Raw genomic sequence first — 19881 nt, 5'->3', positions numbered from 1 at the left:
ATCATGGATTGCATTCACAACTTTATTGGTAAGCCAAGTCTAAGGATGCCGTTTTGGGATGAGTTTCTTTTTCTCTACCATTTCACTAGCAGGGTTTGCATAGAGAAAGGCTGAAAACTGTTATGTGCTAAGAAATCCAGGGAAAAATTAAATGTTAACTTCTTCCTACTGATTATTTCCTACTTATCATATTACTGCTGAGTGTTTCATCCCATGCAGTTATGTGAACATGTATGTTTTAGTCAGGCATCTACTTGCAAAACTGAGAGACAAGACTTCCGGCACAAAACAATGAATGCCCTCTATTAAAGAAATAAGTCATTAAATAAGGGCATCTATAAATAGAAAGGGTTGTAAAAACAAATAAGAGAAAGCATCTGGCTTGCAACATCTTTGCACAATTTGCAGTAGCTAAATCTGGACTCAATTAGTGACCTGTTTATTTTCCAAAATTTCAGTAAAATGCCTTGGCAAAAACTTAATCTGTCTCTGGAGAACATCTTACTTCCTTCCATATGTTGCCCGATCTGTCACAGCAATAAACTTCTTCCCAGTTTCAAGATCCCTAACGATTGCACCAACTTATGCTTTCCATAGAAGAAGAGATAATGGTTTCAGCCCTCTACAAGTCATGATTCTCCCTTAAGAGAAAGCAACACAAAGGAGTGCAAGAGGCAGTGAGTGCCCTGTGTTAAAGCCTCTAGTGTGACCTAGAATCCAGAGATTTAAAACAGTTCCTACCTACAATTCATGCCAGCTGTTTTATAATCCCTCTGAATTTGACAGTTTCTCTAAAATGCTGCCATGCCACGATTAATATATATGCCTTGGCTTTGTAAACACTTGTCCTGCTGTCCTTGTTGTTTAGAGTGCCTTCAAAAGAAACAGCTTAGGCCATTTAGTAATTACACATTTATGGTTTTATATGAAACAAACCAGATGTTTCAGAGTCAATTTTATTTGGTGGTGTCTTGTCTAACCTAGACTCTGAAATGTATTTGACCTCTATTTGAATCAGATTAGGTATAGTATCTTTTGTTTTATTATATGTCATAAATATGGACGTTCTGGTACCTTCCTGTTTCTGAAGAACCCACTCATCCAACCACACTGACTTAATAGACAATCTTTTTAAAAAGAATATACTGTTGCTTTAGAGGCTAAATGTAACAAAACGGACTAGTCTACACGAGTCAAACACTTAATCATATAAATTTATACAACATATATGTGCTCTGTTGAATTAAGACCATAATCAAATAATCTGTTTTGTTCTGAAACAAAAGCAGTTGGAGCTGTCAGGGATATACAGAATGCTCAAATGTAATCACCAAAATACTCATTTGCTAAGCTGATATAAAACTACATGCTTCTGATTCTCTATGAACTTACGTTTCTTTATGTTCAGGAGTGATGGAGTGAGTCAAGTTGGGATGATAAAAGCCATCCTTACATCAGAATTCAGAGTTCTGCTGCTTTTAGAGAAGCTCTTTTTTTTCTTAAAGTAAATGTCAGGAAAAAAAATGGTCCAAAGCTTTAGTTCATAACAAAGCTGTAAGAGTTTCTTCCCAGGAAAGACACTGGGCAACTTCCAAACAGCTCACAGTTGTTTGGCAGAAATTCAGGTAGAGGTTCAATGTACATATGTTTGGTTATGCATGTAATGGCGATTAGTGACGTTTGGAAAGTTGATAGTGTCTTTTTGGTTATATAATTACCCTGTTGGTTCAAAGGAAGCTGACGGGCTCAATGCTGTCATGGAGCTTGAAAAACCTCAGCTGAGAAAAGTAAGAGAGGATGTGGTAAAAGTGAATGAAGTAATAAATAATGCAGAAAAGAGGAATCAATTGTCATTTTTACCTTCCTATGATATCAAAAATACAGTGATCAAATTTTAAATGTACAAATTAAAGTTTAAAAATTGAAGAGAAACAATGTGTGCTACACATTGGTTTTACTTGAAAGTGCATGATCTGAGTCACTAGTTATACTATTACACAGCAGTCCTTCTCTTATCAGCTTTCTTAAAACTATCAACTTCTCTAGCAGTTGCCTATATTGTATAATTAATTTTCTTCTACTTTGTTTAGTGAGCTACTCTGAAGATGAACATTTACCTTCTCTCAGTGACTTCCACAAATGAAAGTGGAAAAAGTGGTGCCAGCCTTTACTGAAAATCCTGACTTTACCACATCTACACAGATACCCTGCCCTCTGTGACTGGGACCTAGTTGGGGCCAGTAGCAATGGCGGGAGATTTAACACAGTGTAACTGAAACTGGGAACCTCAGCAGGAGCTGAGAGCCTCCAGGACCCACAGGCAGCACAACAGCGGCTGACAGGGGCCGCACGTATAATATAAGCCCTTAGGGAGCAGTTGTGACCAGGGTGTGGCACAGCAGTTTGCACAGAAGGGTGCTGAAGCAGTGCCAGATCGACCAGGAAGCAACGGTATCCCGCTGGCAGAAAGCCATGGCCTCGCTAAGCTCCACACCCAACACGACTGACACAGCTGCCCAGGAACACACTGCCACCCAGGTGCCACCTGCAGGGTGGCCCCAGCTCTTGTACCAGTACGAGGCAGCAGCTGTGAGCACAGCTGCGGGAGTGCACCCAGGCAGAGAAACTTCTCTGCATAATGACAGGGTGGGGGGATCCACAGCCCAGCTGAGGTGTATCTACATCAGTGCCCACAGAATGGGCAACAAACGAGAGAAACTGGAAGCCACTGTGCAGCAGAAAAACCGTGACATAGTTGCCATCACAGAGACATAGTGGGATGACTCGTACAACTGGAGTTCTGCAGTGGGTGGCTATAAACTCTTCAAAAGGGACAGGGCAAGGAAGGAGAGGCAGTGGGATAGCTTTGTAGGTCAGGGAGTGGTTTGATTGCCTGAAGCTTGATGATGGTGACAGTTGACAATATCATATGCATAATCAACTCACAGTATTTTAAAGTCGCTCATGACTCTTTTGTTTGTGGCTTGAGATAGTTACATATTTGTTTCTGAAGTAACATTAGCAAGTTGGGATTACTGCAAAATATTTGCTAAAGAAGAGTGTGAGTAGTTCACAGACTTGTCAGAATCCATCTGTTTGTGTCTATTAATGAGTGCATTCCCAGCTGCAGTCTTTCCAATGTAATAAATAAAAAGTTTCTTTCTTACTATAAATACAAGGGCTGAAATTTCCTTGTAAAATTGATTTATTTCAATAAAAATCTGTCCTTATGTTAAAGACACCTCTTAAAATGCGCAAGACCATGAGATGCCATTCACATATTCTTTCAGCAAACTGACACATAAATGACTCAGTCTCAAATAATTTACTACAGCATTTTCCTGGATAAGTTGTGAAAGAGCATGCCATTCAGATCAGGATGAGTGGGACTGGGATGGGAAAAATAAGGTGTATTTACCAGAGGAATGAGAGGCGCATTGAAAATAACCTAGAGGTTGGGACAAATGCTTATGTCCTCACTCCTCCATGCAGTGAATTCAACGTAAACTTAGCACATGTATTCAACACACTTTAGGGAAGTGCAAGCTATGAACCAATGAAGGAGGTTCCTAAATCTTTAGGAACCCTGTTTTTGCAATGCTAAGTGTAATTTTTCAGTATTTTGACTGAGTTACATTTCTAATTTTGGTTTTAACTTAACCCTTTTAACATACCCTTAAGCTATCCTCTTCCTGGAGCTAGCAGCTACCATGAATTTCTTCATAAATTACAGCAACAGAAGACTGTTGCTGTATATTTCAAGCTACTCTTTGCTCAAACTCAAAAAGATCTACATATGATATAAGGTACATTTGAACTATGCTACTGTCCCGAAGGCAACTTCCCCTTAAATTCTTTCTATAACAAAGCCAATATTCCAGTTTTGTAGGTTTTTTTAAAGTGCTTCTGTATTAAATGAACTGTGAAGGTTCAGTGCCTTCTGCATCATCATGGCCTGGAAAACCAGTCCTCCCCAGAAAATATGCTGTTTGGTGTATCAGAGCACCAATGCCATTCATTTAGCTCAAGCAACAGAAGAAACCAATTATCCCCATCTTATTTTACACTGTGACAAGTAAAATTTGTGAAGTATTTATAAAATTAAGGAAGTGATTTTGAAGTTAATGAACTTAGCTTGCTGCTAAAGAAATACTCATAGTTTAAACAATTTTTTGCTAAGCATAAATTTCAAGTTATAGTGTTTTTGAAATAGATTAGAAATCAAATTCTTATAGCTTAAAGAAACAAAATGCTTATAAGTTTCAGTGCCTCCTCTTTCACTGTACTACAGCAAGTTGCTGGATCTGTAAAAATGACTTCTGGATAGAAAAACTTTTCTATATACTTACTGTTAACAGCAACAAAGAAAAAAATCAGTATCTCAATGAAATTATCTGTTGAAATATAATTCATTCTGGTGATTACATACAGCAGAGTATGTTTTAGTTTTGATTGGCATGCTAGCTAAAACCATCTTATTTTTTTAATTCTCATAAATTTTGTTCCACTTCTACATTGCCAAGTAATGGCAGTAATTTCAGGACTCTATGCCAGAGCATGGAGAGTTTGTTTGTACATGCTGCTTCAGACTAGAGCCCTGTGACCAGAAAGGCCACAGCTGCACTGCACAGTTTTGAATTTCATGTAAGTATCTCAGGAGCCAAACATGAACTTTTGGGCATACTTTCTTTCTTTAAGTGACCCACATAATGTATGAGCTGTGTTACAGTCCCTCAGTCTGGGGGGGTTATGTCATTAAACTGGGGACACATGTTGCACACCTCTGCATGTAGCACTGGGGCATGTGGAGGTGACTTAGTTTAGTGAGCTGAGTGCAAATTGCATAAATGTACTGTAATTAGATGTGATTAAGTCCTGCTGCAAAAGCACAGAAAATAAGGCTTCTGGGTGGCACTTTATCCTTGAGGATAGAGTATGCCTTGAATATGCACTATCTTAATAAAATCAGTTATTGTGTCTAATATTCTGTGACGCATGTTGCCTACACACACTAATTGATATTACTGTATATAAATTACTGCCCTCTACTGGAATGACAGGCAGAGTATTTCACATGAAATTGATTATTATGTAAAGTGATTAAATTGATTTTTGAAGTTTGGTGTTTTATGGAACCAAGTGCCATGAATTGCAGATGTTCCTGATCCCTTCTTGTAGCATAGCTACTTGCTGCACACATATCTGCATGCACTCAGCCTTTGCTTATTTGCAGTATAAGGTGCACCCAGATGGTCTAATTGTCAAAATATTTTCATTTTTGAACTGTAAACAGGATGTGCAAAGGAGCTACAGAAGTGCTATCTTCTTGTGAATGCTCTAATGTCAGTCAAGGAACCTTCTACACTGTCATATTTTTAAGCTTGCAATAATCAAAAGAAAACATCAGAAATTCTTAATTTATTGAAAATAATATTCCCCAAACCAAATTTTCAAGAAATGCAAGACAAGCATCACTTCTTTAAAATCATGGGGCTGGCTCAAAACTGACATTTTACAAACTACATTTTTTTCCCTGTCTTTTCTGACTCTGAAGTTCACATTTTCTTTTTAAATTTGCTATTCAAATTTGCTTCAGTTGAAGTGAAAGCTGGGTTTCTCAATGAATTGTGACTTGAGGAGATGATTTTTACAGGAGCTATAACATATAGCAGCACAGGATTTGGCCATGGTATGACAGAAAAGCAAAAGAAATAAGGAAGAGCAAGAGAGAACATCTGTCTCTCAAGAAATACAAGAAACACAAAATACAAGAAAACAAATGTGAGTCAAACCACTACTGTGAAATAAGGCCATTGCCCAGCAAGTATTGCATAGATCATATTGTTAAGATATCTACGTTCTCAGAATCCTTAAAAATATAACAATATGGGACATTTTGAAGGGTTTTTTCATTCAAACAAAAAGCAGCAACACAAAATTCAGAATTGAGACTTCACTGATTCCCGAAACTAAGCACCATGTCCTACTGTAGCTGGAAAGCAGAAGGATGGGAGTCCAGTCTCCAGGGCCTTCCCGAGTCCAGAAATTTCACATCTTTAGGAATTTGCTGGCAGACACCAACAGACGGTATTGATGTTCACTAAGTAGCTAAAAGTTTACTGTGAATATAAATGTTCTATATAAATGTTCTGGCATAATTATTATTATAAATAAAGTCACTTGCATGCGGATATGGAAGTGGCCTATAGGATTACAGTCATATGAATAAATACAAAACCATCTAACAGGAAATAACTGAGAAGATACATTATTTAATATGCCATGACTGATAGTAAGAAGCAATCTTGGGATGGAAAAACATCATCACTGTTTAATGTCAGACAAATACATTAAGTATTTGTATCAGTCTATATGAGCTTCTACATATCTTTGAAAAATATGAGTACCAATAAACCATCTATCTAAATATACAGGAACTTAAACAATATTGTATTATAAATACTGCTTCTGGAAAAATAGTACTATGAATTTTTTCCAATATTATGGTCTGTAAATATCAGCGATAATTACAATGCCTGCAGGAATACTCCATTAAGGCAGAGTGTAGCAAACTGACAAGGTATCAGCCTTCTTCTAGTCACACAGAAACATCTACAGATGGAATGAACTGAGACCATGTATATGGCCCCCCGAAAAATGGAGACCTATCAAGGATCTTCTATAAATAGCTATCAAATAGAAACTGACTGATTCAAGTGGTATCCAGTTCTATTGCCAGCACTGATTCCCCATTTTATCAGCAGAGATTTGTACTCATACTGTCAGGAAATCAACTATTCAAAATTGAATTTCTTTTAGGAAAATAATCCCTGATATAGCTCTCTCTGATGGAAGCAGTACTTGTACAAATACAAAATTTATGTATTAAATGTAAAACCAGAAGATAAATGTTGTTGTCACCCTAGGAACCTCTGCTACTCCTCCAGAGTAACTCCAAATCCTGCACAGCAAATGGCAGCAGAGACATGGGTTTGAGTATGAGAAAATTACATCTTTCTCTGGACTTTTAGACAGTGGGGAGTCCTCCATCACCCCCCTTCGCAGTCTCATGCTGATACAGAAATACTTGGCAGGTCAAGCATATTGGTATTTTTGTAATTGTATTTCTGGAATTAACTTCTTGTTGCTGAGGGTCATGAGAACCTGGCAGCAGCAGAACTAACAATGGTGGTATTTTGTCACTGGCCTTCAAGGAGTGCCTAGGGAAGGAGATAGAGGATACTGGTGTAACTTAGTGCAAAGAAAAGCCTATATATACTTGAAATAAAGTATTTAAAAAGCCACCTAAGATTAATACAGAGTATACAGCATGATCAATGTAATTTATGAGATCAATGACTACATTTCTGGCTACTAATTTTCTTTAGGAGTGATACAAGAGCAGAAAATTTCCTGGCATGCCTGACCAAACGAATCACTCATAAGTCACTTTCTTTCTTCCCTAAAGCACTGTCACGAATAAAGAACGCCTTTCATAACTTTTCTCTTTGACAAAGGATGGTCTTTTCCCATTGATGGAGCTGGGTAGTGGGGGAATTTACACATATACATCTTATCAGCATACATGAGAATCAGCATCTTGTATTCTCCAGTGCACTGGTGGGGACACAGACTGCAACAACTCTGCTTTCTAGAAATGTACATGCATGATTTTAAAATAGAACATAAAAGTATGCCCACCAAACTGGCCACAACAAAACCCACATTTTTCACATGTACATCTCCCACAGTCTTTAATGAAAACTGACCTGCCAACATTATTTTATAAAAAATTTCACTCTTTCCATGAATGGCTTTAAGTAGATTAGCCTGCCACATTTGCCTGTACACGTAGGTCTTAATTATGAATAAATTTCAGTAATATAATAATACCAAGATGCTACAGATTCAAAGTTGGCCCCATAGCAGGATGCCTGCCTTTGCTCAGGAGTTCTCAGAGGACCTGGGAGCCTGGTACATGTGTTTCTTTTCAGTTCTCCTAACAGTGATCTCATATCAAAATAGACTTCAGCTTTTCAGAGTACAAACTTCAAAAGCAAGTTCTTAAAAATGTTCCATTTTAAATGAAAACTAAAAACTATGAGGAACCTATAGATTTGATACTTCTGTAATTAGGCTCCAGAAACATAACTGCTTTTGCCTCCATACAGGCATGACAGAAAACTGTGCTAAAATTCAAATAGTTCTGGTTGTGATCAATAGCTTTTTAAGACCCACTTTTCACTTCTGTATTTGCCAGGATCAACAGATCAGCTGGTGCCAGGGAGCATCATGCTGCCAGAGGTGCAATTACAAACTTAAGCTTGTTCATTTGCACCCAATAAACCCACAATAAAACACAAACCAACCACAAATTACTTTTAAGAGGAACAGGTGCATTGCCTTGACATCTTTGCCACATGCTGAATGTGGCAGTTATTTTCTGCTGGACAAATAAGTCTCCATTTTCTAACCTACTTCAAATAATGTTCCATTTCATCTCTGACATAAATGCATTTCACTCATATTTGAAGAGATACTTGTAGCTGCCAATTAATGTAGGTCCGCCTGAACAGTTAAGGATATCCTAGAGTAGGTCTTCTAAAACTTTCCATTTAAAAACTTAATTTTGGCTTCTTTAGACTAAAATTTTCTTTTACTCATGAGCCTGCCTCATGTTCCTGTTTCAATTTTTGAAGCTTCAGGTAATCCATTTCTAAGAAAAAAATTAGTCAATCTTATGTTGTCCCACTGTACGTTTTCATGTCGCTTGATTTGAGACACTAGCGCTTCATCCTTTGGAACAAAAACTTGCAACCTCACAGTGAAGATTCCAGAGTAACTCTAGCAACAGTGCGTGAAAAATCTGTCCAAACTTGGACAAATTAAAAAATTTTGAAATGGCAGTCTGAGCAAACCACTGGAGACTTAGTGGAAAACTTGATCCCAAAGTGTGCTTACTCAGAGCATGGCCAAGCCAAGAAAACAGTGGGAACATCCGAAATCCTTCCCCAGAACTACCACAGGCAGTTGCTTCTGAAGAGCTCTGCAGCTGAGCAGGAGTTGGGACAGTGTTCAAGGGTATCCTGCCTGGTACCGCTGTTGCAGCAGGCAGTAGAGAGGATGTCAATGAAGAGATAAGAGGAATTGTACCAGAAAAGCTAGAGGAAATCAAGTAGGGATTTAATCTCTTCAAGAACATAGAACATACAAAGTATTGTGGGACTTGAAGCTTAGGTGAGAAGAGATTTGGCAAAAAGACTGAGGGTGTATCTGTGCCATAGACAGACTGAAGGCAGCCTTTCAGAGCAGAAATCCTGGCAGCTATCTGTGTAGATTGCTAAACCACAGCTAAAAGCTAAACTGAGGAAATTGGAGACAAAGCTTTCTATTATTAGAAGAATGTTAGGGTCATGAAGTTTTCAAACTTCAGTAAGTCTCAGAGTTGAAGTCACCCGCTTAATTCTAACTCAGCTCTCCTCCCACTAGGCATTAGGGCAAAGTCTTAACTTCATCCTCACATTCAGTTTCCAAGGATTCCATCTGATGATATACAATGGTCTGGTCATGTATCAGCACCACATACCCAGCTAAGCCAGCAGCTGCAGGATGCCTGCAGGGTGGGAGACAGCATACAGGAAAAAAAACAGGTTTCTGAGACTATGCCAAGTAAACTATGCCCTGTGGTTCCATTCTTTTCTGTTTTCCACCAAGTCACTTGAAAAAAAATCTGACCAGATCACCAGAAACTGCAAGTTAGTCTTTCCCTGGGTACAGGACAGTTGTGCAAATGTGCAACAGGAACCACTGAGAGCCACAATTTGAATATTAAAGTAGAAAATTAAAATTCTAACTCTCAAGACTTGATATTCCTGAGTTCAGTCTCATTGTGCCTCTGGTTTCTATCTGTAAAATGGGAACAATATAACCATACAGCTTCTAGGAATACAACCAAAACATCAATGACATGACCTGCTCCTAAGCACCATGCTCATGAACTCTTAAGGGAATTTGTAATTCTGTGCTCAGTCCAGGATTTGAGAAAGCTGCAGTACAGCAGGCTCTAGGTTAACAGATTCAGCAATGGAGATCATTACTTTGTACAGTGAATGAGGCTGAAAAATTCAGTGCAAATAAAAGGGTGAGATGATCATGCCAATCCTGTCAGTCTTAACAATCATACCCTGTGAGGAGGCTGCACAATACAGCGACCGGTATCCTTACCTCTGATGTTTCCTAACTTCAAAGTACCAAATTTCAAGACTAAATTTTTATTTTATTTTAGTATATAATAACTGAAAGAATGCCAGAGAGTGGCACTTTTCCCCTACATACAAGAAATGTAAAAACAACTTGTGTTTTACTGTAACAGGTGATCATGATTTGAGCAGGGATCTCAGAATCAGCTGAGGTCATTGCTTTTGGAGAGTCTGTTAAATACCCAAGTTAAATTCCTCAAACACTGTTTTTCAATAACAACATAGTGGTTCAGGATTACATTAAACCAACAGTATTTTATATAACTTTTAAGGCAAATAGGTCCTTACAGGGCCTTAAAATTCTGGTATATTTCCCATTCAGTTTGTGCATTCCAATTTGAACCATAAGCATAGTGAAAACACAGAAAGTGTTTTCTGCAAAAATTATGAAAAGCACAAAAAACCCTAAGGGTGCCATTTTTGGCACTGTAGAGGGTACTCTCATTGTTTAAAAAACAAATCCCAATCAGTGAATCCAAAAGAGTGACTAAGAGCTTCTGGGCACCATAGATCTGCCCTGAAAAAGAGACAGTACGGAGCAGCGCTGTCGCCAAGAGCCAGGCTGCTCATCACCTCTGTTGCAAAGGGGGAGGGAGAGAGGGAAGGAGCACACTGTATTAGTCTTTTTATGCACAGCCTACTTTCCAGAGCAACCCAGCCATGCTGTCTGCCTCTTTGAGAACAGCTGAGCCAAAGCTCAGCTCTCTCCTTGCTCTAGCCAAGATTCAGATCCTTTCTCTAGCTCACACACCCACTGCCCAATAGTGTACTCCTGCCCTCTGTTCCAGCACAAGGACATCAGAGCAGAAACTCTTCCCAAGGAGCACTGGGGAAAGCCCTGAGCAACCTGCCCTGCTCCCAGTGCTGATCCTGCTCTGAGCTGGAGACTAGACTAGAGACTTTGGAGCATCTCATCCAACTCCAACAATTATATATTTTTTGTGAATTAAGCTGTCATGTGCTTACTTTCTTTACAGGTATATGTTGGACAACTGGTGTCTGGATCCTTAACAAATAAATAAAAAAGTAAAGCAGACCAAAAAAATAACTATTTAAGTGCCTGCAAAGATGTCTTCACAGCAATGACTTAATCACAAGTCTTTCTTTGGCTTGATGGTTGGAATATGACAGCACACTGATGGTTAAAACTCCATTTTGTTTTGGTCATTGCTCTTTAACGCTAGTTACCAGCTACACTGTCAGTCAGGGCTGAACTGCAATATCATCTTGGAGGAAAAGGAGGGAACTTGTACAATCTAACTGGGATTGGACCTATTACGATGGAGAAGACGCTCATCTGGCAACCAGCAAATAACGACACATTTAGAGCAGCTTAAATTCCCTGCCTTCTCATTAACAAAAGCTGGAAGAAGAGGCCTAGGAATATACACTGCAGCTACGTGGATCAAAGGGACAAATAAATATAAAAACAAGGACAAAAATGCCAGAGACAGAAAAGCATCAGAACATCTCTGAAATCAACAGATGATATTTATACATATCTTGTTATGTCATCAGACAATTAATTTAATTAAAAGGCATGTGTATCAGTGTCTCACCATCATATTATGAATAGCACTTAAATTATGGCAGTGCATAAGCCCAGGACATCAGTATTCTATCCAACTTAAATAAAAAGTTTTGACTCCATCAATTTTAATATCCAGTTGCTTTAAGAAGTTGGCTACAGTTTTATGGCAGCCTGCCCAGGTCCTTTGCTCAATCAAGCAATAGTTGTCTCTGACTGGAAAAAAAAAAACAAACCAACAACAATATCTTGCTGAATGTCTGCTGGCATCTGCTATCAATATAGGAGTACGTGGATTAAATGTAAAGACAATTTAGTATTTTGGGTCGCCATATTATGACAAAATTAGCCAGTTTAGTAAATCATTAATGAAGCCACCCAGTTTAGATGAATTTTTCAAAAAATTACCATGCAATTTTTATCTGTTACTTTACTACATAAGAACTAATGTGCTGTAGATGCAGTCTGAAGACCTATATCATTTACCTCTGCATTACACAATACCAGGTCACAGTGCCCTAGACAAGGTCACCAAACTCCCAACAATGCTATACGATGTGGCAGAGGAATCCATCTTTACAAATTAGACTTCATTATACAGGATTCTGCTCGTAAATCTTGATGTATTGTTTTCCAGTATAATAACTCTACCTTGCACTTGCCATGTACCCTCGAGATCTTCTAATTCACGAAGTATTTTACAAATACAAATTAGCTGCATGTTTGTGTGCCTAAAGCGACTGTGCTGCTGCAATAGCATTGCTCTAAATGTGACCTCACCTACTGGAGCACCTGCCCTGCTCTGTGTCCCGCTCCACACCTAGGGATTCTAAGACTGCAGGAGGCCGATTTTCCAGAACAGTTAGGTGCCCTAAAGCTATAAAAGTGCCTGAAATAAACCAGACCATTTTTCTTTGGGAGTTGTGGTACTCCTCACATGCAAACCCTAGGAGGAACCAACCTGGACTTGCAAGTGACTTAGGAAACTGATCAGCGAAGCAGATGAGTTTGCTTCCCGGAGGCAACGTCAGCCCCCTTGGTTTCGGAGATGCTCAAAAGGAGCCTCCGACGTGGGAGGATCTCCAGGTTTCGCCCCAAGCCCGGCTGCTTGTGTCTCCACCCCCGCCCTGCTCGCCCGCACTCGGGCAGGTGCTGCTTGCACGGGGTGGGGGGTCCGACGTGCCCGCAGCCCGACCCGCCCGGCCGCTGCCGATCGCGTCCGTCCCGGCAGCCGCGGCGGTGCCGGGAGTTCCCGTTCCGCCCTGGCTGAAGCCTCGGGGTCTCCGCGCCCCGGCAGCGGCGATGGTGCCCCCCAGGCGTCCTCTCGGATCGGGAGCCCCCCGCGCCGCTGGGGCCGAGGCGTCCCCCGAGGTGTCCCCTCGGGCGGCTGCGAGCAGGTAGCGGCAGCCGCGGCGCGGCGGGACTCACCTGCGAGCCGCCGCTCCCGGACATTTCTCCACAGCAAGTCCCAGGCTTTGGCGGTGGAGTCCCGCAGCTGCTCGCTCAGCGACCTCCGGAGCTGCGCCTTGGCCGGGCGGCGCTGGCTGCTCATCCTCGGCGGCTCCGCATGCCGCCCTGGGCAGCCCCGCTAAGCGCCGCCGGCCGCTCTCCTCGCCGGGCACGGGCGGCGGCGGCCACACGGGGCCGCGGGGCAGCCCCGCCGCGCCGCAGCCGCGTCACCGCCGCCCCGGGCGGGCGGCCCCTTCACCTGAGCGCCGCCCGCCCCGGGCCCCAGGGCAGCGCCGTCGCCGCCAGCCTTCCCCAGCGCCCCGTCCCGCGCCCGACCCTTCGCCGCCCTCCTCCCTCTTCTCGTCCCTCCCCCACGCCGCGGCCCCTGCGGGGCGGGGAAGGTGCCCCGGGGTCCGGCCCCGCTCCTGCCGTGGCCCGGATCCCGCGCCCTTCGAGCTCAGGCACCCCCGACGGCCCGGGACACCGCACGCCTCGCGGCCCCGCGCCTAAATTCGGTGACCCCTCTTTTGCCCGTGGCCCTCATTTGGGAACTGTCCGGCCAAGCCCCCGCGGCCGCCCTGCTGTCAGCGCCCAGCCGCCTCCCGTTGCCGCCTCCGTGCTCCCTGGACAGCGACAGGAAGCCGCCCGCCGCCACACCAGCCTCGACGCTCGGCGAAGGGCCAGCGCCCGCTGCTCCAGGGAGAAGTCACCCGCCACGAGGTGACAGAAAACCCGACTGGCAACGAGCCGCCTTTTTCGCAGGAGGCTGTAATACGTGCTTCACCCATGCTGCGACTTTTGTGGAAAGAAAACTGTTTTATTTTCAAAGACCTCTGTTTATCAACACTCTGCCCAAGATCAAGCCACAGTCATCGCAGCACAGCCTCTCCCGTTTCTTTCCCACTTTCTTTGCATTCCACACACTTACCCTCACCTCTCTCCCCCTGCATCAACCCTTCAGTCCTCGTACATTCCCTCCTTTAACGAGATCTTACACTCCTAAGAGGTTTCAAAACTAAACCCTGGCAGCCACTTTTTGCACACATTTACAGCCTAAAAGGAATTCTGATTCCTCCATCCCTAGACTATCCAGAAAGCAACAGCAGGGTCCTTATCCCATTTAGGAAACCATGTTGTGTCTCTGCTTCTTCTGTGATCTAGGAAATACTATTGTAACAGTGGCCTCTTCTCTATCCTGGTTGTTTCCCAGCATGACAAGCAGCAGAGAGCCTGATAGCTGAGAAAGACAACAGGGGCTTCATTTCATTTAGTCACAAACAATTACTCACTGCATTCTCTTTCGGCGGAGTATTAGTGATGTGCAAAGAAGAGGCTGAAGTTCCAGCGAGTGCCCTACACTGAAACAGCTGAATGCCCTGGTAAAGCAGTCACATTAAACATTATCAATATCCCCATCTTGTTTAAATTAAAACGGTTACTGCAATGTCAGCAATACCTATAGAATCTAAAAGCAAACAAACAGATGTATTCCATATTGCCACTCAATTTTAATAACATCTTCTGCTTACTCTGTGAATTTATTTTCTATTGTCCCTGTTCTTAAAAGATTGATCTAAAAAGGTTAATCTTGAACTACTTTTCTTTTGCTGATATAGTGGAGACGATGTGCTTGCCTAGAACTTGTGATGATGATGTATGTCACTCCTGCTCCTGCAATTCCAGCTACAGTGTCCTCCAAATAACTTGACTTGAGAACAGAAATACCTTCTAGGGATGGATACATACAAGATCTTGAAGGGGAACAGCACAATTATGTAAATACTCCCACATCCCATGACCCAGAGCAAACACCTGCTGATGTTAATGGGAGAAGAGAGGATTACAGTTCCTACAATCAGCTCCTCTACCCAGTAAATCTGCCTCTGACCTCGGCCTCTCTTTATTTAATCTCTTACCAACACAGCCATTACTGGTGCATAAGACCTGCCATGCCTGTTTTCTGCTACTGGCTTTTATCAGCTAGGAACCAGGGAGAAATGAGAAATTAATTTCTGATATTGTACTCAGCTGACCTATAAAGATGATCAGTGACACACAGTCTAGAGGTGAAATAATTAATTTAGTTTTGAAGGTTTTGTATCACACTGCAGTGTCACTACTCACAAACACCAGCTCGCTTTAGCCAGTACTGCAACCTTCAACAGTGCTCTTCTGGCAGCCACACTTGGATGCACCATCTTACCATTTCCAGCCTGTCTGGAAGATAGATCTCCCTTTTTTCAGTGGCTTGCCATGATGGCCAGAATGTAGCAATACAACAAAAGATATTATGTTCCCTTCTATACCATTTTTGAAGATGTTACCTTATCAAAAATGTCCCTAGACTTCCAGGTTTACTGAAAGCAGCTAATCAGCGATAAGACACTAGCAATTGCTAATACCATGTTATCTCACCACAGGTTACTAAGATAAATTCCAGTCATATGGCTGTATTTCATAATCAGCCACAGAACTGAACTGACAAGCCTAGACCAAACTTGGTGGCATGCACTGACAAAAATCTTCCTAGTTTCAGGTACTTTATTGTGAAAACTAAATCCAGAAGCAAGATCAGATATTGTACTTTTCTCCCCAAAGAAAACAGTGCTATTGAGTAATAAGAACACATCTCATGCAGCAACTGGCCCATTCTTACTTTATGCCTTTAATCATAGTCAGCTGTTTAGAAGTTGAATTACCATCACAAGTATTTTTGATGTATTACACCTGGTAGTAGCAGTCACAATAGGAGCTATTCTACATAACCTGTTTGAAGAAGATAGTGTATTAGGGATCATTCAGAAGACAAAGATGTTTCATTTCCTTTAAGGATGTTAGAAATTATGGTAAAAATGGTAAAGTTCTGGTCTCTTACACATTTTTCATATGTTAGTTAAGTGTGTAAGAAGCCAACTGATCAGTGTTCTTGCTTGAAACATTCTGACATCCAGAACAAGATGGATAACATTTCTGGGGGAAAGAAAAGGAAAGCACATTTTCCATAGAAACAGCAGTTTTCTTGCTTGATACTAGTCTGGTCAAAATGGTTCTTTTCAGAGTAATTGCAATGAAACCACTGTATATGATGAAGAGAAAGGAGGAAATGCCCAGTTACCTTGAAAGAAGCTGAACTATTATATCTGCCTTTGCTCATTGATAACAGAATACTGGCAGAAATGAAAGTAGTATCTGTCTTAAAATCTTGTAAGCATGTAAAATGTTGCAGGAAAGTCTAAACTAATCAAACCCATGCTCTGATATCATCGTGGCACAAAAGTGTGATGTTCTAATTATATATTTAGCAATTTATAGTTCCTTCCAATCACCATGGTAATTAAACACAAAGTTAATTGATACTGCATAATATTCTGGCCTCTAATTAGCAGTGTGTTTTTAATTTTTTAGCTATTCCATTATGCAGCCTGATCTAGTCCTAATAAAGTAACTGTAAAAACTCGAATGCACCTGGTAAGAAGAGAATCAGGCCTAAGTACAGAGAAACATGACTACATCTTGTTTTGATATTTGTAAACTAGGGAAAGACTAAGATAAAAGTACAGCTTCTTCCTTTCCATGCTCTTGTCCTTAATTACCATAAGCCAGGATTTTTTGTTAGTTTAATCACTTCACAATATTTGTCTACTTCAAGAAGAACAAAACAGGATATGTCTTGCAGAGGAAAATGTGGAAAGAGTGCATCCTAGGTTACTGCATGCTGTTTAGAGGACAGAAGCTCCTTACACTTGTATCTCTTAAAAAGCAGTAATAAAGTAAAAGAGGAAATAACAGGATCTACAGGATCAACGATGCAGTCAGATACTAATCAGTGCAATACCAAATTTTATAATTAATGTAGTTCTTCAGGAATTGACTGTAATGAAGCTTCTTGAAGTTTACTGTACTCAAAATGGTGTTGCTATGCTTCTGTAGCTTCAAATAGTAGCTCAGACAGCCTAGATATAAATACATCAAGTAATATTTATAACTTTGGCAATGATCTTTATCTCTTTGGGAGTCCTAGAGCTCTGGAATTTGTGTCTATCACAGGCTAAATCGTCTGAGTGGGATGTTGTAAGTCTGGGCTAGCACTGGAAGGGAAGAAAAGATTTGAGGTTTTCCATTGCTTGTTTTCCTAATAGCAGACTGCAGTGAATTTCATACTAATTTTGTGGTTCAAATTATGTGAAAAGCATCAAGGGCATTTGAGTAGGTGTCCTCTTAGACATCTAAGTAAACAAACAAATATTTTGGATAGAGAAAAGAATCATTGTGAATGAGAACAAAATGTTTTAGCGTGTGCCCTGGCACTCTATCCATGTTTGTTATTTACATACGCAAATTATCACCATTTTATGGTAGCTTTAATGAGGATCAACTATAAGGTTTCACTCTTGCACAGTTTATCAAGAGATTGGCACCTATATGTTCATCCTTCTCCATTTCAGCTTTCTGAAGCTCTGGGAAAGGATCACTCTACACTTTGCCAACAGCAGAGCACTGCTGGCTTTCATTAGTTGGGGCCAAATTCTTTCACTTTTGTTCACAGTGATTAATGCTGAAATAAATGGAACTTGCAGTATTCACTGTGAAAGGGCTCTAAATATGCTTAGATACAGACTACAGTAACAAAGTGTCTGCTGTTTAACTGTGCTCCCTCTCCCTTGCTAGAAAGAGCATGGAGTGGATGGAGGGGAATTAAACTTTTCTTCTGCTCATAGGATGGTACTTTATTATTATTATTATTGTTAATAATAATAATAACAAAAATGTATTCTCAAAGTGCTTGGAACCAGAAACTGGATGGAGCAGAAGTATAATCTTTGCCCTCAGGAGATAACAAACTAAATATAAAACAAGATTCCCATGGAGAGAAGACCTAATTGGGGTAGGAAGGGTGGAGTACCAGAGAACAGTGAAACAATACTGGCCAGTGCAGTAACTACTGGTGCTTATGCACCAGAATTAGTTTTTGGAGGCACTGAAGCAAAGCAAGTTAGCAAGATGGTCTCCAAAGAGGTTAATGTGGTATCTTTGTATATTCAGAGAACCAATTTCTAAACATGAGGGGCACTTTAAACGAAAACATGTAAACGTGCATTCGAAAACCTAATAAGTAGACAACGAAAGCTGGCATCCTGTACAGACAGACTGTGGGAAGTAAGCTTTTTATTGAGCAAATGGTAGACAGGCAAGGAAAGGGCCTTCAGACTTCAGCCAAGTAGCCTCAACTTGATGCACCATAAAGGCAGGATGAACTGCAATGAGCTGTGACAGCAGAGAACTGCCAGGGTATTTGCATTTGGGATGCAGTGAAGTAGACTAGATTGTCTATCAAGGCAAAGTGAGAACAAAGGTGAAATGGTAAACATGAATGAACATTTTTCTTAGAGCAACCACAGTTTTTCACCTGGAAACCTCCTTCTGACAAAACCCATTGTTTCTTACAGAATACAAATTAGAGACATCATCAGGTTTTCTGGAAAATAACTGGTTTTAACACAGCAGGATTTCATGTTCTGGCCAACTGTAACTTGGACTTTTCTCTCCATCTCACATTCTGGTTACATCTAGCTCTTGCAAATTATTTTTTAATAACCCCTCTACTTCTCCAATGTTGTGTCCTTAACTCAGCCTAAATTGTCACAGGAGATTATGAACTCCAGGTGAAGGTCCTGTGTAACAGGTAGGAGGTTGTTCTATTATGTGAGAATGGTGAAGAAGGGGACAGGGAGGCAACTGTGGCACAAAGGATTGTAGGATGGATTACCCTCTAAGTAAACGGAACGCTTCTACAGAACAGAAGACAACAAAGCTGATACTTAAGATGAAATTCTGAAGAATTGCAGCCATAAAAGCCCTTGCGCATTTCTCAGATAGCAGAGGAGAAGAACGGACAAAACAAACCAAGTGCCAATAAACTTTCACTTCCTTTCATAAGATGCTCTGTGGACATCTTTAAAATATGTTGCAGATATGAAATATTGGGCTGGGCAAAGCCAGTCACTGTAGAAATAACCAATTCTTCAATGATCAAGCAACTGGGAAAGTGGAATACATTTTATATGTGTACGTATAGTGTTTTTTTACTAGAGCAGAGCTTGAAATTTTGAGGTAATTAATACCCTTGAATAAGTGAGCAGCTATGTTGAAACACAAAATATCTCAGCGCAGAATGTTGCCCCTCTTCTTCTCATTCCAATTTTTGGTGTCTGATTTTCCCCCTCGTCTTCAGTTGCTTGACAAAAATATATTGTTCTAAACTACATCTTTCTTTGTTCTCAAAGTGCTCATTTCCTTAATATTGTATTGGGACCATGTTTAAACCACAATTATTTTTTTCTAAACTTCCAACTGTTATTACCATCACAGTAGAAATAATTGGAACATTTGTGTAAAAAGCCTTGCAGCAGTCAATGACAATTTAGCACACACACCATTGCTGGATATTGATTCAGAGACCTGGGAGCTTTTTTTTTTTTTTTTTTAATAACTCTCCTGGATTACACAGGAAAACATGATGCATCTTGACAGCAGGTTCTAACAACAATGCAAGGGAATTGTTCCCCAAACCAATTTACTTATAAGAGTATGAACTTTTTTTCCAGATACACAAATACTTCTGTGCACACACAGTTTTTCAGTAAT

The 19881-nt window shown here is 40.8% G+C and overlaps 1 protein-coding gene and 1 long non-coding RNA gene across 2 annotated transcripts in view; one reads left to right on the top strand and one right to left on the bottom strand.

Annotated features, from left to right (window-relative positions):
* STARD13 (StAR related lipid transfer domain containing 13) overlaps positions 1-19881 on the bottom strand; it is a 257875-nt gene that overhangs the window by 131810 nt on the left and 106184 nt on the right.
* On the top strand, positions 2807-7503 carry LOC116783128. The gene is made up of 5 exons (XR_004355485.1): positions 2807-2872; positions 3734-3806; positions 4524-4644; positions 5654-5781; positions 7389-7503. It is a non-coding gene; the product is annotated as an uncharacterized LOC116783128 (long non-coding RNA).

This window comes from Chiroxiphia lanceolata, chromosome 2 (genome assembly GCF_009829145.1).
Source record: "Chiroxiphia lanceolata isolate bChiLan1 chromosome 2, bChiLan1.pri, whole genome shotgun sequence".
NCBI classification, from domain to species: domain Eukaryota; kingdom Metazoa; phylum Chordata; class Aves; order Passeriformes; family Pipridae; genus Chiroxiphia; species Chiroxiphia lanceolata.
This window is presented reverse-complemented; position numbering and strand designations above follow the sequence as displayed.